Genomic DNA, 16,811 nt, shown 5'->3' on the forward strand with positions numbered 1-16,811 from the left:
CATTCCTCTTTTCTCTTATTTTAACTAGCCCCTTTATATCTAATGATTTTCCAACATCTTTGTTTATATATTACCATATTTTCAGATTACAAATTGGCAAAAACCATTTTAGACCATCATTTTCAAATTTGATTTCTTTATTTGTTTGTTTGTATTGTTTAGCATTTGCTTTTTGAAAGGGATATTTTACTCCCCCTGAGACACCAAAATTTGCTGTGATCATGCTTTATACCATGCTTGGTGATAAACAGTGTTTATACTGCTAGATAAAAAATAATGTCTGTTTTTGACCTTATCATTTGAACTTTAGAGAATATCTAATTAGCTGCGAACCCTTTCCTTTCTTCTGAAATAAAGGGGCAATGTTTCATGTAACCTTTAGAGTCCTTTTAGAATAAAATCATTAATAATCCATGTCCACATTTTAAATCATCACTTAAAAACTAGGGATGAAAAAGGTAAGAGCAAAAGCAGTGGAGACATTATGAGAATATGGAACAGAAATGGTTGATCAATAATTTAACTCTGTGGCTTAAATCCGTTTTATATATATATGTGTAAAGACATATGCCATGTATATATTTGTAAAAAATAGCCTCATTAGTTAATTTCTTGGAAACCTATTCTGATGGGGTAAATGTGTGGAGTGAGGAGAGGATCAAAGAAACTGCTATTATGTGATGGAAAAAGGGAAAATATTGGATTTTCTCCAACTACCATCTGCTGTCAGTTTCAGCTTCATCTATAAAACATATTTAAACAGCTAGGCGATGTGAAGGTTATATGTAACTTTTCTGTTTGCAAACAGCGTTCAGGGAAGACTGAGGTAGAGGCATTTAAAATGTAGTGATTCCAAAATGTTCAAGAGAAATAATGGAGCAATTGTAGAGAAAACCAGGCTTATTAACCTCTGTGTATGTCAGTTATTTATCCATAAAGTGGGTGATGAAAATGACGGTCTTTTAGTATTGCTTGGAGGCTTAAATGAGTTAAAATATGGGAAGGGCTTAGAAGAGCTCTTGTCAGGTAGTAAGTACATTACTATGTGTTGTCCTACTCTGTAGGGTAGCTTCACTCTCTAAGGAAGACAAACATGAAGTTCACTCTTGAGAGAAAAGCTAAAACCATACAATTTTCCCCGTAACTCAGAGTATTCTCTGCCTCAGTGGTAAATGTGAAGAAGTTAATACTACTCTACAGTATAGTTTACATATATCTACCTAAGCTATAAATGCCACCTTGCAATTATGTGAACAGTATTATAGTCTTATATACATCTTTCACAAATATGGACTTGTTCTCCACAAGATTTGAAATCTTTTATATTTCTATGTAGCTGTAGTTTGCTGCATAAACATTGCCCATACATCTAGCCTTTTGCATTTCAAAACACTTAAAATGAACTCCTTTTCTAATTCTAAATAATAGTGATATAATATATAATTCTATATTATAGTTATATCCCAAAAGAGTAGAATGACAAAAATAATGAATGAAGATGTATTAGACAACTCATCACAATTCAAATTTAAGCCGAAGGACGTGTAAGAGAAAATTTATTGGAGGCATTTTTTATAAGTTGTGTATCATTATAACATAAATAATGTTCTGGTCATCCAAAATTAACTCTCCATATTAGCTACACATTGTATATATTTTTTTAAAGTGTAAGAATATTTAAATCTACCTTATATCAGACAAGAATTATTGATTTTAAAATAATTTTCCCTTCTTCCTATCAAATCTTGAGTAAGTCCCTTACATCCTCAAGCATCACTTTACCTAGAAATTAAAGTTCTGTACAAGTTTAACGCTTTCTAGCTATGGGCTTCTTAGATTTTATGTACTTGTCATTTAAATTCACTATGTTAAGGTGTCAAAGTAAATAAATGAGAAGTAGATATTCACCTATATGCACAATCTTGGCATGCTTACTACTAATTGCTTGATTGGATTTCAAGTACACAAATATAATTATTTTAACTTTGTAGCATTTTGGTGGAATGAGACATTTAATAATTACCTTTCCCTGAAGAAGAGCATTATTTTACTCATCCATTTACCTTCCTATTCCTGTACAAAGGCATGGTTTTACTAGTCCGTAAAGCTGTTGTTTCATAATATATATGATTGCATAATATACTGTTGTTACAATAAATTGAGAGCTAATAAGTATTAGAATAGATATCTGTTATTTGTTCAGAGTAAGGAAACCTTTTTTTTTTTTTAATCTCGGCTGCTATCTGCATCATCATGTGGATTTCTGTGTTAAATTGATTGAGCCACGAATGAGCACTTCCCTCAGCCTTCAGAATTGCAGATTATTAGATCTGAGGTTCAGAAATAATTGCTTTCAGAGAGAGAATTTAGTTTGTCATCTATTCAATTCCATATTTTTATGACAGCCTGTTTACTTTGGTTTAGAATCAAGATATCCTTATTACCTCCACCGTCACTGTCTGTCACTTAATGTGTCTGGCTGGGGATAAGGACTACCAAGAATGCAATAAAAAAGAAGAAAGCCTAAACCTCTGAGTTTATTGACCTACTCACTTTTCATAGATGAATGAGACAAGATCAAGTTCAGAAAATATGTGCAGTGAAGGGAGGACTGGGAAAATAAAGAGAAAAAAAAGATATTTCATTAGATTTTCAGAGACCGTCATCTATGTAGAAGGAACAACAGAAAAAAAGATGTTTTGCCAATGGCATTTTGTGCACAGACAGTGAGGAAGGAACACCAATGCCACTCTGAAGCCTGGGGTATCATTTCTCAGGTAATGCTCCATGGATATGAGGGGACAATGCTTAGTACCCTCTGGCTTCAATGATGGGAATTATTTCTTAAGAAACGTGCGTCATTGATGACAAACTGGAACGTCATTGGCTTCGATCCAGCATTATTGCTCTACTCATTGTTCCCTGAATCTGCCAAGGTCTCTGGCCTCATATATCCATGCTTGGCATCTAAGTTGCATCAACTCACAAGAAGCAATTAAGAAATTGATCCAGCTACCCCAAGCCCCAAACAGATGAATTGTGTGTCAGACAAAGCAAATCACTTATTTACACTGACAAATAAACTTGTGTGATGAGTTAGAAAGAAGTGTCACTTACATAAACACACATTCTATCTGTGGCAGGAAAGCCTACTTTGAAGCAAATAGTAACAGAAACTTGGATTACAAGCAAGAGAGCTGGATGTATAGTTAGAACCAATGGTTGATATTAATCAAGAGTAAAATCAAATTGTTACCACCTGATATACCCTTGTTTCACTAATGATTCACTTGTTTTACCAAGCAACTTAGAAATAGGTGCCAGTACATCCTAAGTTGCCCATGAAAGTCCTGCTGTATATTTGTTTTCCTATAAAACATTCACTCTCAAATCTTTCCCAGTTTGGATGCTTAAAGTTTCATCTTTGTAGAGCTTTGTCAGTAATGTAATAAATGATGCTCCTTATAATTATTTTTGTTTATATGGATGAAGGGATCCAAGCAAGCCTCTCATTTTTTTCCAAAAATGTCAGGATTATTGTCAATATTTTTAGTTTTTCTGCATTAGTAGTTTTTTTAGTTCTTTATGTTCTATAAAGAGAGAGACTGTGATGGGTCTCAGAAAGACACTAAATTTTAATCTACAACATGGAGATGACCTATGTTATTATTCTCTGCTTGAGACTCATACCTTATAACCTCTAACATCATAGGTATTTCATACATGAATATTGGCTGGTCAATTAAATCTTAAACATCCATCTGTTGACCATTTATGTCTCTATGGAAGGTGTTTCTTGTGAAATTTTCTTCTCCATCTACATTCTTTTTTTTTTTTTTTTAATTTTTTTCAACGTTTATTTATTTTTGGGACCGAGAGAGACAGAGCATGAACGGGGGAGGGGCAGAGAGAGAGGGAGACACAGAATCGGAAACAGGCTCCAGGCTCTGAGCCATCAGCCCAGAGCCTGACGCGGGGCTCGAACTCACGGACCGCAAGATCCGTGACCTGGCTGAAGTCGGACGATCAACCGACTGCGCCACCCAGGCGCCCCTCCATCTACATTCTTAAGCTTGTCTTCTCAGTGTTATTTCTGCCTCTCTGTGTGCAAAAATATTTTTCCTAAGTATTTAGTCAGTAATTCCAATGTCTTGGGAACACCTCTTATTGTATATCTCATCGATATCTAAACTCAACATGCTCATATCAAATTATTTGATTTATATGAAGGACTTTCTTCATTACTTTTGAAAAATGTAAAAAATTACACAAGCTGGTTGTAGGGGTTTCCCTAAATGTATTGCAACAACAACAACAAAAAAACTACAAAACAAAACAAAATAAAACTCAAGAAGCAGGGAAAGAAAGTAGGACTAATTAAATCAAGTAGACTTGATATATTTGCATGAAATAGTTGGGGAGGCATAGAAGAAGAGGTAGTTTGCAGTGAAAGCTACCATGTTGTACTAATCTCACTGGGGTGGGGAGAAATTATGAGCTGTGGAACAAAAAAATATATAAAGAAGTGAAAACAAAACACACTAAAATAGGTAATTTAAGAAAATTAAGAGATTTGAATAAGTTTGAGAGTGTACCACAGCCCACAGAAAAGGAGCAAAGAACAGTTTACTAGATCTGTTGCATAAAATGATCAGACATCTAAGATAAAGAAAAATATTTTGTGCACCTGGATAAAATAATTACATTATTTTATATAAAAATGGTAGAATTGCCCATGAAGGACTTACAATAATTAATGTGTATGCACCAAATTTTATAGGCCAGTATTTATATGTTAAAAATAAACTATAACAATATAAGGAAAATAGAAACATAATATCTATCATATGATTTAATTAACCTCTTGCAGGTCATGATTGATCAAATGGACCAAAAATAAATATATAGGAAATCTAGGAAAATGATGGTTTCCTATGAACAGACTATATCATTTTTTAAGTATGCATGTGTTATTTATAAAAATCAATTCCATATATTAAGCAAGAAATAAAACTTTAAAACATTTCCAAAACAATACCCATAAATATTTAGTGTCACTATTTAGTAAACTAAAAGCTAATAATAGAAAACTCCCCCAATATAGGTCCATGTAATTTTACACAACACTACCCAACCTTTAAAACATAGATAATTCTAAATATGTCCATTGCATAGTATAAAAAAATAATAAAAGAAACACAAAGAAACTTTTCAAAATAGTTACATTTAAGGTTTTAATTCATGCAAAACCTGTCATGAAGATCATACACACAGGGAAAATAAATAGAATGAAAGAAACACACCTATGGATAATAATGCAAAAGGCTAAAATAAATATTAACAAACATAATTCACAGTGAAGAAAAACAGATTGCCTTGTGAAATTAATTACAGAAATGCAAAGATGGTTCAGTGTAAATAAGTCCTTTAATATAGTTTATTGTTATTGTTATATGTCAAAAGCAAAAAATCATCTTAGAGAAAATTATGGTCATTTGCAGTAATATTCATAAGACATTTGTTAAATTTAATTAATTATAATCAAGAATATTATACTGAAATGAATACATATTATTACAAGTTCTTAATAAATTAAGGATTAACTATTTACATATACCCATCATCAGACTTGATACTCTTTCCATGGAAACAATATTAAATAGATTATTTATTTTATCCTATACCTAAACAGATTTCAACAGGAAAAGTTTTAAATATTTTATAAAGCTGCTAAGAATGAGTCAAATTTTGTACTGACATTAGGAAATTACTCAGAATATTGAGCAAATAGAGAGAGATGCAGAACCACTTATGCACGATGTTCCCAATCACACATTTCAAAAAGCACTCAGTAGATATACTTAAGAATGATATTTGTAAACTTTGATATGTAGACTATTTCTGGACATATTCAAAGATTCAAGGTCACTGGTTTTTGAGGAGTAAGGGTAGGCACGGGACCTGAAACTAACCTTTTCTTTATACATCTTATCTCATGAAATTTTACCATGAGCACGTGTTGCTTTATGTTACGTTATTCTTTATTTTTTCATATGTGTAGGATAAACAAGTGGAAGAGAACTGTGAAAACGTAAAATGGCACAAGCTCTTATTTGAGTTTTTTCATATAGTAAACATAGTCTCTCCTTCCAATATATACCAAGTTATCACAAAAACCACTCAGCTGAAGGTGGTACTTTCCAGAGTAATACAGAAAATGCATACCACATACATGCATACATACATACATACATTTCATCTTCCGTCCCTTAGCCAGTTTACCAGTATGTATTATCATTCAAGTATATGTGGTGAAATTCTCCTGAATTTGCGCTTTCTCTTCATGAGACTATTTAAAACATTACTCCAAATGTAAAGGACCTGATTACAAAAGTCCAAGAATACACCCAAATTGGAACACAAGAATTACATTTAGAAATGCTTGAAACAGCAGTGTTTTTGAAATAAATGAGAGAATATATTATCAGAAGAACAGAAACTGGAAAAAAAAGTTTACTTTGAGTGCCATCAGATGCATAGCTGATAAAAGAAATTAGAGTTTAATGTGTCACCATTTCCATGTCATGAATAGAATGGAAAAGTGCTTTCTGTGTACTAGGACAACTGAAAGACTGAAGCACTTGGAACAACACTTTGGAGCATCAGGGGTCATTAACAGCAAAAGCAGCTTCATTATAAAAAGGGGAAATGAGTGGAATGAACACAGCAGGACTCCTTTTTTTCTTTCAGTTTTCCTCCTTTGTATACAAAAAGTAGAAAATCATATACACCTTCTTAAAAATAGTGAAAAAGAAAGAAAAATCACAACGATCTCCAAACACCTGTTTCTGTGATATAACAGAATCCTGAGAATGTACTGAGAATGATGACGTTTCTAGTCTCTTCCTTGACACTCAAAAGCTCTAAGGACATTATCATACTGAATCCCACAAAGGAAACCTCGGGTCTTTTTGCAAGTAAAGTGCTATATTTGTGAAGTATTTCTGTAGTAAAATTTTAATGTACATAAAACTAAGGTAGTAGCTCCCTTCCTTCCTCCCTCCCTCCCTCCCTTCCTTCCTTCTTTTCTTCCTTCTCATGAGATCTTTAGTTTTAAGAATTTGATCAGAAACCTTCTCCCCTCCCACAACCTCTGCTATTTTATCACATGAAAATCAATGTTACAAATAAATGTAAACCATTATAAGGGAAATGCCTATTATATGTTTAAAAACTAGTTAAAAAATAAAGTGTTATTGAATGCAGATATGTTTATTTTCCCCCAATGTTAAAAAATCTTGTCTCCATTTCCACTATTGAAAAAAAGCCCACTTTAATTGGCAAACAAAACCCTTCACATCCTGGCCCCACATATATGTCTAGTATGCTCCTCATTTTTTCCCTACTTCCTATAAACAGAACTTTGTTGTGATTCCTTAACATGTTATGCTTTTTGCAAGCTGCTCCCTAGTCCTAAATATCCTGATTCACTGTTCTCTGGCTGGCAAAGGCATGGTTATAGCTCAAGGCTCAAAGTCCAGTTAAAATATGACTCCGTGCACCAAAAAAAAAAAAATGTCTCAAGGAGTAATTACTATCCTCCTTTTGACTGTCATGTAGTAATTTAGTAATCTGTATACAGTTATGCAAAAGTACTTAACACAGTGTGTTGATTTCTTGCACTGTTGGGTTGTCTCCTTCAGTGCATGGAGGGGCAATGTTCTAACTCAAAGCATAAAGGTTTTGTGGTTAAGGCAGACCTGTTCCAAATATTTATTAGCCACTTGCAGATTAGGTACCTTAGATCATTTAATCAACCATCTGTGAATTCTCTTTCTACCACGGTAAAATGATAATATAGTCAAATTCATGAGGTTAATATAAAGATTAAAAAACAATGTATGTAAAGTACTCAGGTTGGTGTTTAATTTTTCCAGTAAATTCTAGCTGTCTGATTATTTCCTTCTCGAGAAGAAGATACATGTTTTATTAATTTCTGCTCCTTGCCACAGAGTGAGTACATGATAAATATTGAATAAATACTGGCATGATGATATTTTGTTACAAGCCTGTTGCATTACTAGATGCTGGACACCAGAGACACCTGAATGTTTGCTGTTTGAACTCCTTTTATCCATTTGATTTTATGTTATGCTGAGTTGAGTTTCGTGACATCTCATACTGTGAATGAGGCAAGGTTTATGCCAAGATATACAATGTCAAAACACTGTTGCTCTCTTCAATTCCAATATTCCCCTAGCTTTTCTGACCTGAATTTAAAACAAACTGCAGAAAGGAAAATATCTAAAGAGCTCAGATACTCTGAATCCTTCTGCAAATAGCTTTTGTATCTTTCAATACCTGGAGTGAAGCAAAGTGAAAATGTTTTAGAAAATTGTATGCACTTTTCCAACACAATGGCAAAACTTTGGGTGGTGCCCGCATCATAGACTGTAAAGGTAGAAGCATAAAGTGGCCACTCCATTTGACTAGCACGTGTATATGGGTTAGAAAGCATATTTGATACTACTAGTGATTTATAAGCTAAAATAACAAATAAGAAACAAATGCAAAAGATACAATTAACTCAGTGAATTGCCGTCCTGAGAAGTAAGGCATATCAAATTTCATTTGAACCCCCTCTTTATTCCTACTTTGAAAATCTTAATGTTGGATTCTTGCATTTTCTTTGCATTTCTGTTTTGTGTTGCTTTACCATAGAGGATTTTCCTCTCTTTAGGAAATTACTTAGTGACCTAAAGGTAAAATAGAAACATCATTTTGCTGGCAATTTGTCAATAGTATTTTATTTATTTTATTTTTATTTTTATTTTTTTTAATTTTTTTTCAACGTTTATTTATTTTTGGGACAGAGAGAGACAGAGCATGAACGGGGGAGGGGCAGAGAGAGAGGGAGACACAGAATCGGAAACAGGCTCCAGGCTCTGAGCCATCAGCCCAGAGCCTGACGCGGGGCTCGAACTCACGGACCGTGAGATCGTGACCTGGCTGAAGTCGGACGCTTAACCGACTGCGCCACCCAGGCGCCCCGATAGTATTTTAAATTCTGAGATATGAATTATACATGTATGCATGTACATGTGTGTATATGCGGTGTGCATGGTGTGTATATGTGAATATATATATATACACACATATATATTCACACACACATATATACACATACACACCCCACATATACATAAAAATCTGTGTATTTACGTTGTATTATATATATATGTATATATACACACACACATATATATGTATATATATACACATATACATATATATACATATATACACATGTATATTATTACTATATACATGTGTATATACACATATATATACATATATATGTACACACATATATATGTGTATATATACATACACACATATATATATATATACACACACATATATACATATATATAAAATATATATATATATATATATATATATATATATATATACACACACACACACACATGTCTGGGGTGCCTGGGTGGCTCAGTCGGTTGGGTGCCTGATTCTTAGTTTGGACTGAGGTCAGGATCTCACAGTTCATGTGTTTGAGCCCCACATCAGGATCTGTATTGACAGCGTGGAGCCTGCTTGGGATTCTGTCTCCCTCTCTCTCTGCCCCTCCCCTGTTTGGTCTCTATCTCTCACTCAAGAATAAATAAATAAACATTTTAAAATATTTTTAAAACGTCTTTCTGAGAATTTTACATTAACTAATGACTTTCATTTCTGTGTCACAGCTTATAATTTGTAGTAAAATACACATGAATATTCTGGTAAAATAGAAATGTGCTTAAGAAATACTGTGGTGAGACTATGGTCAACATGTTTCTCATTACTGTCTATTTGGTGCTGATGCATTGAAATATCTCTTGTAATTTTAGGGAAATAATTTAATTTAGTATCACCCCAATAATTATACATTTATGCACTTTGGGTAAATAACATGGCCAATACTTTAATTCTTGCCTAGTTTGGAGAATGCTTCCGTTTACCTTTGGCCATATTTACTGGTAAATATACTTCCATTTTTCATGTTACACTTCAAGTGTTTGTCTTTCAAAGTCTGTGAAAGGAAAAAAATAAACAACAAAATATAACTGAAAGGATATGTGCACTCATTAAGTTTATGCCCCTTCTCCCCAACTCTGGAGTCCTCTCCCTCTCCCCTTTTATCTTTACTTGTAAGCAAAGATAATGTAATGATTAATTGCATAGCCACTAGAGTCAGCCTGCCCTGGTTTGAATCTTACTTCTATCAATTTCTAACTTCATTCCTTAATATTGCTATTTAACCTGTAAGTAAGGATATTAATATCATTTACCTGAAGAGAATATTTAGGGGCCTGGAGTTACATGTTCACTGAATTTAGAACAGACCTATCTCATTGCAGGTATGCAGTATGTATACATCTTACAGGACTGTTCACATTAGCCTTATTTTGTTTCTTTTCAACCTGAGTTCCTTCTCTCATTTAAGAAAGGCCTAGCATAGGATACTTAGTGATTGTGTATAAGAGAACAATACATAAACATAACTGAGACACAGGGTTCTTAACAGAGGAGGTATAAAATAAACATAAGATAAACATAATACTGCACGATAAACATTCAACCAGCTTTGAAAATTGGGAACATTGCCTAACTGTATTAGGGGGAAAAGAAAAATCTCATTATGACAAAGCAAATCTCTGCTACATATTTAAATATAAAAAAATGCAAACATAAAAGAACTAGAAAATACAGAAAGAGATGGAGATATTTAATTAAATTGTGGTGAAATCTTTTCCAAACATACATGAAAAGTTCAAAGCATTTGCAAGCTTGACTATATTAAATATAAATCATCTGATTATAAAATTAATTACAAAGATAAAAGGCCAAAACTGGAGGCAGAGGCAAGCATACACAGAAAAGGTTTTCCATATATGAAAGCTCTTTTTTAAAAAAAGAAGCTGAAAATCCCAATAGATAAATAGACACAAATAAATTAGTCTGTTATAAAAGAAGATATACAAAAACCAGTAAGCCAGTGAAAGCATTTCCAACATCATCAAAAATCAAAGAAATGCCAATTAAATCTCTGAGAATTAAATCTCTGAGATAATATTTTTTCACATAAAACCGGCAAAGCTTTTCTTTTATGCAAAGTTTTTGTTTTTAATCTAGTTTTAGCAATAATATGGATGGGCCCATGGGCACATATGAAAGAATATCCTATTTTTAAGAATCTAGACAGGTAAAAATTTGGGGAGAGTAATTCAGCAACATATCAGTAAATTGAGAAATGTACATCCTTTCAAATGAACAAATTTCTTTCTGGGAATTTATTACAAGAAACTAATTAGAGATATGTACACAGTGGTGGCTGGAAGCTTGTTCATCATGGCACTGTTGATAATAAAAGTTAGGAATGACAAATATCCAACAATGGATAAATAGTTCAATAAATAAATCTTTTTATGAGTCCATTAAAATAATGATGTAGGTAGGATATTATTGGCATGTGAAAATGTCCACAAAAGGGAGAAAGTATGTTGTAAACAGGGATATACAGAGCGCTTCTAAGTTAGGGAAAGTAAAAAAGCATACACATAGAAATGGGTTAGTAGAAAGTGCATATAACAAGTAGTAGATAGGTTGGTAATATTTGTTTAGTTTTGATTGAGATTCTTTATTTTCCATTTTCCCTTGAAAGGACACTTATCATTTTGAAATCAGAATTTTCAAAAGTCTGTGTTTGTCATGTTAGACCTAAAAGTGGTAGGCAATGGAACACATGGGAAAACATGTTGGTATGTAAGCCAGGAACACCTGAGTGTTAATAATAATTCTGCCACTTATTAGCATTGAGACACCGAACATTAACTTAACATATGTGAACTTCAATGATAAAATTCACCCAAAATTTTCAACGGCCTTGCATAAAATATATCTGTTAGTTCACTCCTCCCTTCTTTTATTTACACAATAAATTAATTACCTCTGCAATGTTCACCCATGGGCAATAAATATTTGTAAATATTGCCAGATGGACACTGGTCATGATGAGCACAATGTACAACACGTTCTAAATCTTGTCTGAGAGAAAATTATACATGTACGGAGTATCGTAACATTTCAAATAAGACAGTTTGTAAGGCTGCCTATGGTTTTTGTTCTCTGTCTTACATTGCCCCTTATCATTTATTTTTGGCAGGATCTCACCTGGGGAAAATGTCATTTTTTTCAATGGATTTTTACTATTAATCTATGCCACTTCAGAAATTATATTCGCGTTTGTGCGTATATATGTTATTTACATATGTGTGCATATATACATCTATTTATTCATTCCAGATTGAACAGACTTAGTTGACGTAAGCCATATGTAGTTCCAAATATTTCTAAGTATTTCGAGTAAAATATTTATACTAGACAAGCCTTTATAAAAGATTATTTTGGGGGCGCCTGGGTGGCGCAGTCGGTTAAGCGTCCGACTTCAGCCAGGTCACGATCTCGTGGTCCGGGAGTTCGAGCCCCGCGACAGGCTCTGGGCTGATGGCTCAGAGCCTGGAGCCTGTTTCTGATTCTGTGTCTCCCTCTCTCTCTGCCCCTCCTCCGTTCATGCTCTGTCTCTCTCTGTCCCAAAAATAAATAAACGTTGAAAAAAAATAAAAAACAAAAAAGATTATTTTGCTAGGCAGAGTTCTTTCCAAAAATTTTTTCAGAAAGGAAAATGTATTTCAGTGAAGACCTTTAGATTTGAATGATTTCCATCAGCCACAAAGACATATTCCTTATTTTGGAAGTAAACTTTGTCACAAATGTCAAAACTCTCTCTAGGTTTATGATTTCAATTTCCAATATAAAAATCTTTGTAGGGGGACACCTGGGTGGCTCAGTTGGTTAAGCGGCCAACTTTGGCTCAGGTCATGATCTCGTGGTTTGTGGTTTTGAGCCCTGCATCAGGCTCTGTGCTGACAGCTCAGAGCCTGGAGCCTGCTTCAGATTCTGTGTCTCCCTCTCTCTCTGCCCCTCCCCTGCTCCTTCTCTGTCTCTCTCTCTGTCTCAAAATTAAATAAACGTTAATTTAAAAAAAAAAAAAAAAAAAAAAAAACCTTTGTACATGTAGCCTCTTCAAGCGGAAAATTTTGAAAATAAAACCTAATGTTTGTCCAGTATCCAATTCTTCTGGAATTTTAATGCTTGGCTTTTATTTCATGAGTTAATTATTGATTTCCTGATATAGACCAACTAAGTTCTCAGATCTTCTTCACCTAAATACTATTGAAGGTAATGTTTTATAGTCTATACTGAGTTGCAAAGTCAAATGCTTACATTGCATAGCAGGAAAATAGGTGGATAAATCAAAATGTATTTTTTTCCTCCTGGGCAATTTAAATATTTGTGTGATATAGATAGACAGATATAAATGTTTAAAAAGGTGTGTGGGGAGAGTGATCAAAGGAGAATTGTAAAGAACATGTCTCTTTAAAGACTGTTAAGTTGACTCACTCTTGATCTTGGCTCAGGTCATAATCTCACCCAGTTGCTGAGTTCCAGCCCCACTTTGGGCTCTGAGCTGATGGAGTGGAGCCTGCTTGGGATTCTGTCTCTGCTTCTCTCTGCCCCTCCCCTGCTTGTGTGTGTGTTCTCTCTCTCTCTCCCTCTCTCTCTCTCTCTCTCTCTCTCTCTCTCTCTCTCCCTCTCAAAATAAATAAAAGTAAACTTAAAAAAATTTTTAAAAGGCTCTTAAATTGAAAAGTTTTATAGGGGCGCCTGGGTGGGTCAGTCAGTTGAGTGTCTGACTTCGGCTCAGGTCATGATCTCAGTGTCTGTGGGTTCCAGCCCCGCATCGGGCTCTCTGCTGACTGCTCAGAGCCTGGAGCCTGCTTCAGACTCTGTGTCTCCCTCTCTCTCTACCCCTCCCCTGCTCATACTCTGCCTCTCTCTCACTCTCTCAAAAATAAATAAACATTAAAAAAAAAACCTTAGGGGCGACTGCACAGTGCAGCCACTCTGGAAAACAGTGTGGACGTTCCTCAAAAAATTAAAAATAGATCTCCCCTATGACCCAGCAATAGCACTGCTAGGAATTTACCCAAGGGATACAGGAGTACTGATGCATAGGGGCACTGGTACCCCAATGTTTATAGCAACACTTTCAACAATAGCCAAATTATGGAAAGAACCTAACTGTCCATCAACTGATGAATGGATAAAGAAGATGTGGTTTATATATACAATGGAATACTACTTGGCAATGAGAAAGAATGAAATATGGCCGTTTGCAGCAATGTGGATGGAACAGGAGGGCATTATGCTGAGTGAAATAAGTCCATTGCCATGTTTTCCTCTGCTGACAATTTTTAAATTGCTGAACGAAAACTAACAAAATACATGAACTCCAATAAGATCCTTAAAAACTATTCTTTAAAGATGACATTGCTTCACACACAAAAAAATTCAGTGATACCTGGCTTCTTTATAAGTTCCAAATCCTTAGCTTTTAGATGAGCTTCATACAATCTGATCTTAATTTCTGAGCTACCACCCTTCACAGACTGAAGCGTGAATTTGGCATCTTTGATTCTGAACCACTTACAATGTGCCCTTGGCTTCTGTTCTCAACCTCTCACACTGGAATTTTCCAAGTCAACGATTCTTGGAGTTTTCCTCTTTCTCAACTGTTTACTCCCACTGAGCCCAGACTTACATCATTGGTTCTCTGAGTCCTGTTATGAGCTTTTGTCCTGTATCATATATTATTTCCTTAACAACTAATATATAGTTGCTAAGCTGATCTTAAACTTGCCCCTCATTCATGGTCCTTTTATATCTTTAGAACTGAGTACAAATACCTTGTGACTCAGTGAAGCATATTGACTGGTCAGTCTCTAGGCTCCTTATATGTGTATGGAGGGTGAACCAATCAGGTTCTGATGCTCCTGTAGTGTGTACAGAATTATGGTAACATGTCTTTTCTGGACCACTTGTTTGTGTCACATTGTCACACTCTCTCACATTTTGTATAAACACATGAATATGCTTCCTGTGTAGAGTCTAGGCTCTTTGATGTCAGGAAACTTATCTAACACTTCTCACAATGGGATTTTCTCTCTCTCTCTCTCTCTGTCTCCATGTATATGTGTGTGTGTGTGTATATATATATATATATATATATATGCACACACACACACACACACACCTGTAATAGCTTATTCATCTCTCCTATTCACCAGTTTTGTAAAAGATAGAGATATAAGGGGAAGGTAGAAAGTCAATAATTTTAAAGCATGGTGGAGTAAAAATGGGCAATATTTGGAATATAAATAGAGTTAGCTTTCCATTCTTTTCTGTTTATAAGTTCAGTAACCTTGTACAAATTACCTAACTCCAGTAAATATCATCATTCTGATCACTGACGGAGGAGGGGGTGGTCTCTAATTAAAAAGCGTTGTTAAAATGAAACAATAATGGATGTTATCACCTTGAAAATCTATTTCAAGTATTCCTTGATTATGTACTTAGAACCTCAGTTTCCTGATATGTAAAATATGGGACATCTGGGTGGCTCAGTGGTTAGGCATTGGACTTTGGCTCAGGTCATGATCTCATGGTTCGTGAGTTCAAGCCCTGCATCAGGCTCTGTGCTGGCAGCTCAGAGCCTGGAGCCTGCTTCCAATTCTGTGTCTTGCTCTCTCTGCCCCACCCCTGCTTGCCCTCAGTCTCTCTCTGACTCTCAAAAATGAATAAACATTAAACATTTTTTTAAATAATCTGTAAAACAAGCATAATATATGTCAAACCAATATGTGAAATAGATAATTAGAATAATGCATATAATGCCCTCGGAATAGTCCCTGTTTAAGATGAAGGTATTTAATAAAACTTAATTCATTCTTCCCATATAGCAAAATCTTAAATCACTTTTTTTTTTATTTTAGAGAGGCAGAGAGCATGAGCAGAGGAGAGGGGCAAAGGGAGAGAGAAAGGGAGAGAGAGAGAGAGAAATTCTTAGGCAGGCTCCATACTCAGTATGGGGCTCAATCCCAAGACCATAAATCATGTTTATATCACAATGACAGATAGTTATTACAACTAAATTAGGTCTATTGTACAGGGTTTTTATTTTGCCCCCAAAGTCTCATGGACTATTTTTACATTACAAAGATCTAAATAGGGTTGTTAACTGAAACTTCCTGGTTAAGTTAATTATTTTACCTATCTGTAAAGATGATACCTAAAAAAATAAAATTAAGCTTGGTTTGCCCCAAAATACCCACACATAATAGTGTGAAAATGAGGAATTCTCTCCATAGGTCTTCTTAAATTATATTCACAAAATACTTCCTAAACATATTTATTAGAAAAAAAATGTGAAAAAAAGAAAAAAAAGAGAAATATTTGGAGAATGACAGTTTATGAAATGTCAATTCTGGGTGTTAAATTATTTCATCATAAATTTCATTGCCCTAGTTCTGTGACTTTTCACTTCTTGAATGTTACTCACAAATCTCAGAAATGGGAAATTTTATTGGGTTTATAATGTTGGAAATATTTATCAGTACCATACTGGCCAAAAATAATTAAATAAAATCAATCTGTATTCACAGAACAAGAACCTTCATTTTACAGTCAACAAAGCTGAAATTCTGAGATTTAATATCTTTCTCAAGGTCATACAGATAGCAGATTTTGCATTAGTTTTTTTTTTCATTTTTTTATATCCTCCCTGAAAAACATATTGAAATTGAAAAAGGACAGTCAGATGTAAAATATCAATATATTATAACAGCAAAAAT

This window comes from Felis catus, chromosome D1 (assembly GCF_018350175.1).
Source record: "Felis catus isolate Fca126 chromosome D1, F.catus_Fca126_mat1.0, whole genome shotgun sequence".
Lineage (NCBI taxonomy): Eukaryota > Metazoa > Chordata > Mammalia > Carnivora > Felidae > Felis > Felis catus.